The sequence below is a fragment of the Anolis sagrei genome, chromosome 1, assembly GCF_037176765.1.
Source record: "Anolis sagrei isolate rAnoSag1 chromosome 1, rAnoSag1.mat, whole genome shotgun sequence".
Lineage (NCBI taxonomy): Eukaryota > Metazoa > Chordata > Lepidosauria > Squamata > Dactyloidae > Anolis > Anolis sagrei.
This window is the reverse complement of record NC_090021.1, coordinates 280,119,978-280,128,790: the sequence shown is the minus strand read 5'-3', so window position 1 is coordinate 280,128,790 and position 8,813 is coordinate 280,119,978.

Sequence of the window (8,813 nt, the reverse complement as noted above, 5' to 3'; positions counted from 1 at the left end):
TATACTTTATTTTCTGAAATAACATTTCCATGCTGTTTTACCTGCCAATTGAATATGGAACTTTTCTTCAGTTAATCTGCCATTAACCTGTGTCACTACATCCTTAGTAATGGGTCCCTCTGCAACACAGACCATGTCATACTTTGTAAAACCTCTCACATTTGCTGGTACTTTAGCTACCTTTTTCTCTCCCCCCACCCCCTGAAAAGCTAGCATTTGCTCTTATCAGCCAATCAATTGTAACATCTTGGGGCTCTTCTACACAGGCTCTGAAACACTGAAGAAATTGAGATGGCTAAATGATGCTTAAAGAAAATGTGTGCTGATTCAGATTAACAGCTGAAAACAGGTGTTAAAAAGGTGCGCTTAAAACCCAATTTTGACCAAAAAAATTGTCATATTCTCATGATTATATATCCCTGCAGCCAAGGAAAACATGTGACTTCATTCCTATACCCTGCTGAAAACTGCTCCAGCGCAATCCCGAAACAGCTGATCAGGGCTGTAAACAAATGGAGCTACAGATACACAGGTGACTAAATAGAAGCACAATTGGAAAGCAATTACAATTAGAACTCTTTGCAACCATTCCTTTAGTTTGATTTTTATAAAATTAAACTGCTTTAATTTACAGGAAGGTGAAGACAAATAATAAGAAATCTTCTTGTGTGTTCATTTAGATATCCAAATCAGCACATATAAGTTCCAGCGCATCTCAGAGAGTCAATTTTTTTTTTAAAAAAGTAAACTTCCAGTGACTGGGTGAAGATATTTTATTAATAATAATCAGATATATTCAAGAGATAGTAACTTGTTGTTTCTGTGCACCTTTAAGTCATTTCCAATGTATGATGACCCGAAGGCAAACCTATCACAAGGCTTTAGGGGAGGTTTGCCTTTACCTTCCTCTGACAGTGAGAGTGTGTGACTTGCCCAAAGTCATATGGGGTTTCCATGGCCAACTGGGGATTCAGACCCTGATCTCCACACTAATTATCCAACAGTCTTTACCACTACACTGCATTGGCTCTCACAGCAGTCTGAGCATATTGAGTATGATGGGTTTGAACAGATGATGTCCAGCACTGCATTGCAGCTGGTCAGTCAGCAGATTTCTTGTTGCTTTCTTTTGGGAGTTTGACGGGTGTTTCTGTTAACATTTTGCATCAGGTTCTTCAGCTCAGTTCACTGGGAGGGTGCAGGGGCCCACTGCTTCCTGTGCTGTGGGGATGCTTCCTGTTTTCTCAAGACTGATGGAGACTCACTGGCGGAGCTGACGATTTTGAAATGAGAGCTGCATGATTGCCTTGTGAGAATCAAGATGGGAATGATGAATCAACATTGTGCTCCTCCTCAAAAGAAATCCCAGAATAACATCAGCATTAAAACATGGCTTCTGTAGAGGTTGGGATTACCTGCCTGCTTAGATATTAAATACATGCAGACTAATGATTTGATTGGCTAGGCCATCTGATGTGTGAATCCTGCTTTGGCCCTTAAGTGGAGAGCGGTGAATAGCTCTACCTCCCTATAAATATGAAAAAGGACTCCTAGCTGCTAGTATTAGTGATGTGTGTGTATGTTAGATATAAGCAGATGTGATTATTTATAAAGGCTGGGTTCCTTTTGGTTTTCAGTATCCACCTGAGACTTTGGTGCATTTGCATTGTTGAGTTAATTAATTTTGACTCTATTTTAACTGTCATGGCTCAGTGTTATGGAATCATGAGTATTATAGTTTGGTGAGGCACCAGCACACAAGCCCTACTGAAATGTAAACCCTGTGATAGATTCACCTTAGATTCAGAACCGGTAAGAAACAATTCAAAGGCACACAACAGGAATAATATAAAGAAAGGCCCTGGACATTCTCTGCCTTTTTGAAGCATTGTACTGAGTACCAAGTATGGTTGAATATCCATCTGCATTTTTTGTTCTGTTCTGGATTTTTCCTGAATGTTCAGAAAGCAGAATACATGAAACAGAAGCCCTCAGCTCCTTTTACCTGTTCCTTATGCATTTCACTTTTTTCATCACCTTATTCACTGATGTGATCTTTTTTTGAGAAGAACTTATTCTGCAGCAAAATCAGTCTTGTGTATTATCAGGGAAGAACAAGGCTTGAAGCAAAAGGCAGAAGAACCAAAGCAACTGGCTGCAAGTAGCCAAGACAGATGGAAGCCGATTTTCCCAACATAAATTAAGATGTCCTTCTTCTAGTCTCTAATGCAAAGGACAGACTTGAAGTGTAGCATCCTTAACTAGGCAGTAGCACTAGTTGTTTCACCTGGATGATGGACCACATGGCCACTCACTGTACTCTGAGTCCACAACTATCAGTTTGAATGGGAACAATATTGCTGCGGAAAAGGACAAGGCACTACAATAATACAAGTTGTTTTTCATGGACTGAAGAAAGCTAGCCCTAAACCAAGCTATTTAAAGGCATTGCAGTGTGTGTGTGTGTGTGGGGGGGGGGGGGGGGGTTGTGTGTGTGTTTTTTTGTTATCACTTCCTTTTTCTGTGTACCAGCTCAGCAGGGCTGGTAGTTTTTTATAAACATGATTCTCACTGCTGTCAGCTTGGTTAAAAACTTTACATTCAGCTGGGTTCAGTAGCAAACATAGCTGAGGATGAAGAATGGGGATTGGAGGCACTCATTCTCCGTGTTCCTCCAAACCAGACCTGCAAGGATTTCATCCTGTGTTGGTCCTACTTTCTGTGTACAGAACAAACAAAAGTGACATTGAAAGGGCTGGGCCAAGTCATAATGATTAACATGATTCATGTTGTGCACAAGATTCTATGTGTCACATCATATTTGTATTAACTGTTGTCTCTTGATACCCAAATCTACCCTTAAAACGTCCTTTGTTATTTTGTGTGTATGTGTGAGTGTGTGTTGCCATGCTACAGATAAGACTGGAGGGAGACAATTGGTTATATCCTTTGTTTAAAAAACAACCAGAATTCCCAGTTAGCATGGCCACTGGAAATGCTAGCAAGGGGATTCTGGGACCAATAGTCTCAAAAATATCTTTTCCAAGCTCTAGGTATAACCATCTGAATTATATCTTGGCAGCATTTACAGAGCCATTTAATGCAGTGTAGGAATAACATACACCATACACAGGGTAAGACACAGAGCAGCGCACTTAATCTAGCTTGACCATGGGTTTAAAAAACACCAGGACAAGACTGAATCCTGCAGCAAGAATTGAAGTTTCCCTTGGTTTAGGTCAGTCGGGACAGCCATCACTAATCCCAATGCAGGACCCAGAATCGCATCCTCGCAGCCATTGTACACTCCAATGATAGCATGATGATGGCACATCCATCTGTTGTTCTAACTTTTAGAGGGAGAAAAACATACCAATAATTGGTGCTAAGCTTTGTTCTTAGCTGTGGCTTACCTCCTTACAATCTGTCTTTTCCTCATCATATCGCAGCCACTTTACCTCTCAGCTCCGCTTCAAGACCAGGCAGAAATGTGATTGGCTGGGGAGAAAAACACTTAGGAGAAGTGGGTACAGAGAAGTAAGTAACAGGCATGCAATGCATTTACATCACAAAATAATTGCAGTTTGACACCACTTGGAATTTGAAATTTGATGAGGCACCAGCGGAGAAGGCAAAAGATCTTGTAAAACCGAAACTCACATGATTCCACAGCATTGTGCCATTGCAGTTAAAGTGGTGACAAACTGCTTTAATTCTTTAGTATAGATGCACTCATAGATATAGAAATCCTTCTCTTACCTATAAAACAGTGTTTTAAACTTTTAAACAATCATGATTGTGACTGTTATGTCTAACTTCACTCTACTTTCATGGAAAAGTTGCCTTCAACTTCTTTCTACAGGACAAAATATACATTGATACTCTATTTTCAAAGTAATTTATTCTGTCCTTTACATTTGACTCTAAAGGTATAAATAAGAAGCAGGAGCACTAGCAGAAATATGGGTTTTCATCCAAAGAGTATAGAATCCTTAATGTCACATTTTGCTCTTGCGTGTTAGTAAAGGAGGACTCCCTTCTCTTGCTTCATTCTGGAACTCACAGGACAGAGTTGTGCAAAATGTCTGCGAAGCACCAAACCATCTGTGCAGCAAGAGGACTGTGTGAAGTTATAGTAATGTATGTTCCCAGCTGTACAAGTCTTAGCCAATGTCCATGATGCAGAGGAAAAGAGTTTGTGTTGAATGCATAGCAGTAAAAGCATTCAAGCACACCCAGAGTAATGATCTGACCAAAGGAATGAATGGACCAAAAGAATGAATGGACTGAAAAAGTCAAAAGAAGATCAGGGTCTTCCCCTCTCATTTGAAAAGAGAACTTAGTTGTTGTTGTGTGTCTTCAAGTCATTTGCGATGTATGGCAACCCTGAGTAGACCCTAAGACAGGGTTTTCTCAAACTAGGGGTCCATTTGCACTTTAAAATTGATGACACCTGCCATGGCTCAATGCTATGAAATCATAAGAGTTTTACTTTTACAAGATTTTAGCCTTCTCTGTTAAAGAGTGCTGGTGCCTTGTTGTTGTTTATTTGTTCAGTTGCATCTGACTCTTCGTGACCTCATGGACCAGCCCACGCCAGAGCTCCCTGTCAGCCGTCACCAACCCCAGATCCTTCAGAGTCAAGCCAGTCACTTCAAGGATACCATCCATCCATCTTGCCCTTGGTCGGCCCCTCTTCCTTTTTCTTTCCATTTTCCCCAGCATCATTGTCTTCGCCAAGCTTTCCTGTTTTCTCGTGATGTGGCCAAAGTACTTCATCTTTGCCACTAATATCCTTCCCTCCAGTGAGAAGCCAGGCTTTATTTAGTGAAGTATGGAATGGTTGGAGTAATGGGAAGCCATCACTCCACACCCTGCATCACTCACCTTACCTTGCCCCTCATCCCATGGGGGTAAGCATCGCGGCCTGGCTTCCCTCCATTGCTGGAAAGACAACACAGGAAGGCTCCCATATTGCAACAGCAGCGGTGTTTGCTGCTCCCTCTCCCCTTTCGGCATGGAGCTCAACATCATATGAAGGGCTCAGTGTCGAAAATTGAGGGGAAGCAGTGTACAACGGGCAAATCAGCCTGTCTGATGAGGTAGTCAGTTGTAACATGCTGCTGATAATGACAAGAATTGCCACTAGGATAATGGAAGTGTTACTTGGTTCTTGTTGTTGCTTAAATGAGAACTACAGTTATAGAAATGTTACCTGGTTCTTGTTGCTTCAATGAGAATTAGAGTTACAAATAATGCAGCCATCAGAACATTTGCTACTTCTGGAAAACCCCACAGTTCGAATGGAAGCCACTGCAAGAAAGATGTCGCTACACAAAGAAATAAGGGGAAAGCAATGAGAAGTCCAGGCAGACAGATCTGAGACTGGAAGAACTAGATTCTGTGGCTTACTATGAAATCCCCAAGGGCCTGTGACAAACCACTCTCTTGCCTCCTCCCCCTCTCCTGACACACCATTTTCTCGTGCCAGGAAGACTGTAGGGAGAGGTCTATGCTGCTAACAGGCCTCTCCGGAAAGGTTGGGGATATAAATGGAGGGCTGGAGGGGAGGTGGATGGCACCATCCCAGTCTTCCGGGCTTTTCAATGCCTGGAGAAGCAAGATGGCTATAAGGACTCACCTCCCCCCTCCCCCATGGCACGGAACATGATCCTGGAAGTTAGTTCCCTCAGGCCCAATACTTCATTAGACCCGGGCCTTTCAGCAAGACCCCGATGTTGTTGTTGTTGTTCATTCGTTCAGTCGTCTCCGACTCTTCGTGACCTCATGGACCAGCCCACGCCAGAGCTCCCTGTCGGCCGTCACCACCCCCAGCTCCTTCAAGGTCAGTCCAGTCACTTCAAGGATGCCATCCATCCATCTTGCCCTTGGTCGGCCCCTCTTCCTTTTACCTTCCACTTTCCCCAGCATAATTGTCTTCTCTAGGCTTTCCTGTCTCCTCATGATGTGGCCAAAGTACTTCAACTTTGTCTCTAGTATCCTTCCCTCCAATGACCAATCGGGCTTTATTTCCTGGAGGATGGACTGGTTGGATCTACTCGCAGTCCAAGGCACTCTCAGCACTTTCCTCCAGCACCACAGCTCAAAAGCATCTATCTTCCTTCACTCAGCCTTCCCTAAGGTCCAGCTCTCACATCCGTAGGTTACTACAGGGAATACCATGGCTTTGACTATGCGGATCTTTGTTGCCAGTGTGATGTCTCTGCTCTTTACTATTTTATCGAGACCCCGATGTAAAGTTATTTAATTAATGTGGAGTAAACCAGGAAAACCTTGGTTTACTCCACATTAATTCGCTTTTACCAGCGGCATTGTATCTGAGAGACACAATTACCAAATCCACTTGCAAGATTTGCTAGGTTTCTCTTGTAATAAGGGATGTCTCTTGTTTGAGACATCATGATACTACTGGCAGGGAAAGCTTTTCCTTTTATGGATAGAACAAAATATTCCAAAATCCCATATTTTGAGGTGTGGCTGCTTCATAAAGACAAAAATGAGTGCATCATGCAGTTTATGAATATGGGCAATATGTTAACTGAAGTTAACTGAAATCAATACAGTAGAGTCTCCCTTATCCAACCTTCGCTCATCCAACGTTTGGTATTTCCAAACAAAGTCTGCCTCCCACCCGGATGCACAGCTTCTTTCAATACATTGCAATGTTTTGGTGCTAAGTTTGAAAATACAGTAATTACTACATAACGTTCCCATGTATTGACCTGCTTTTTCTGTCATTTTGTTTTAAAACATGATGTTTTGGTGCTTAATTTGTAAAATCATAATGTAATTTGATGTTTAATAGGTTTTTTCCTTAATCCCTTTTTATTATCCAACATTTTTGCTTCTCCGATGTTCTGCTGGTCCTTTTATGTTGGATAAGTGAAACTCTAATGTACTTTGATTTGGTATTTAGGTTGAACAAAAAACTTGTTAAAACTACTTCTTAGCTGTGAGGAGAGGTGGATAACAAATTATTATTATTATTATTATTATTATTATTATTATTATTTTCTTAACCCTGTATGTCAGGAATTTCACCCCTCCCTCATTGTTGTTTCAAAAACTTGGCAAGACCACGATTTGCACATGTCAAAGTAGCTAGGCATGTAGATCGGAAATGCAGCATGAATAAAACATAATCTGACTAGAAAATAATAATGTCATTAGGATTACTCAATAACAAAAATAACTCAAGAAATATGGTAACAAAGAAAATATTTTGTTGCTAACTAACTACCCAATTATCAGGAATTCTTCACTAGCAGAAACAAAGCCATAAGAATTATAAATATACAGCCTTGGTTTTGTTTCAGTGTTGACTCCTCCTAGCCCCCGACCATCTCCTGCTGTGAAACAAACCATTTCCCTTTTTTTTCAGTAACCACACATGTCATTTAGGGAAATTCCAGAGTATGCTGCACAAATTCTGATTCACTTTGACCCCCCCCATAAGGATTTAACTCATTCTGGGAATTGCCACAAACTAATCCAGTCAGTCCAGCACGCTAAAGATATTGCAACTTCCCTTTTCTGTTTTATTATTCTTAGATTTCCAACATGCTTAAAGTCCTAACTCATTCTCTCTCTTCTTGCTCACATCTCTGGATGTGCAGGGCAGTAGGCTTGTGTTCATGTTTCAGAAACAGCATCCTGGGATAGTTAGATCTTGTCAAATGTAGAGCCAGGATGGGAAGCTTTTAGATGGAAGCCATGCAGATGTCTTGGACTCCCATGAAAGCCCAATTGTTCCCACCATTTGAGGTTTCTGGGATTTGAAGTCTTAAACATCTGCTGGGCCAAGATTTCCTCATCCATTTTATACAATGCTTATTGTCAACATATACAAAACAGTGTGCAGGGACCCTTTTACACTATATAATCATGGCACTATGATTCCACTTTGCTATGGCAACATCCTATGGAATTCCAGGATTTGTAGTTTGGTAGAGGCCATAGAACTCTCTTGCTGATCATTCAAAATACCTTTCTCTTATACAAAAATATAATTGTGCAGCATGAAAGGATCTGTGGAAATTGCCTTATTTACACTGTTGTAACTTCATCCGATGGAATCCTTGGATTGGAGAGTATTTAGGACTGTTCTTCAAAAAGCGCTATGGCAGCATTTCTCAAACTGGCTGCCGATCCAATTCCGAGCACAATTCAAAGTGCTGGTTTTGACCTACAAAACCCTATACGGTTCCGGCCCAGTGTATTTGTCCGAACGGATCTCCCTCTACATCCCACCTCGAAGTTTAAGATCTTCTGGGGAGGCCCTGCTCTCGACCCCGCCAGTGGCACAAGTGAGGCTGGCGGGGACGAGGAGCAGGGCCTTCTCAGTGGTGGCCCCTCACCTGTGGAACTCACTCCCCGGGGAGATCAGATCGACGACTTCCCTTCTAGCGTTTAGGAAAAAACTAAAGACCTGGATGTGGGACCAAGCTTTTGGCCATGCTGACAACTAACTAAAGGACCTGTCGATAGACAAGGACAATGGAATGGAATGGATATATGGACTCTGATATATGGACTCTGACATGAGATAGTTTTTATGATTTTATTAGTTATTGATGTTTTATTTTAATTGTTGAATTGTTATATTTTGTATTGTTTGTTGTGTGATTTGGACATCTAATTGTGCCTTTCCTGTAAGCCGCCCTGAGTCCCCCCCGGGGTGAGAAGGGCGGGGTATAAGTAGATAAAATAAATAAATAAATAAATAAATCCCAGCAACTACAATTCCCAAATGTCAAGGTCTATTTGCCCCAAACCCCATTAGTGTTCACATT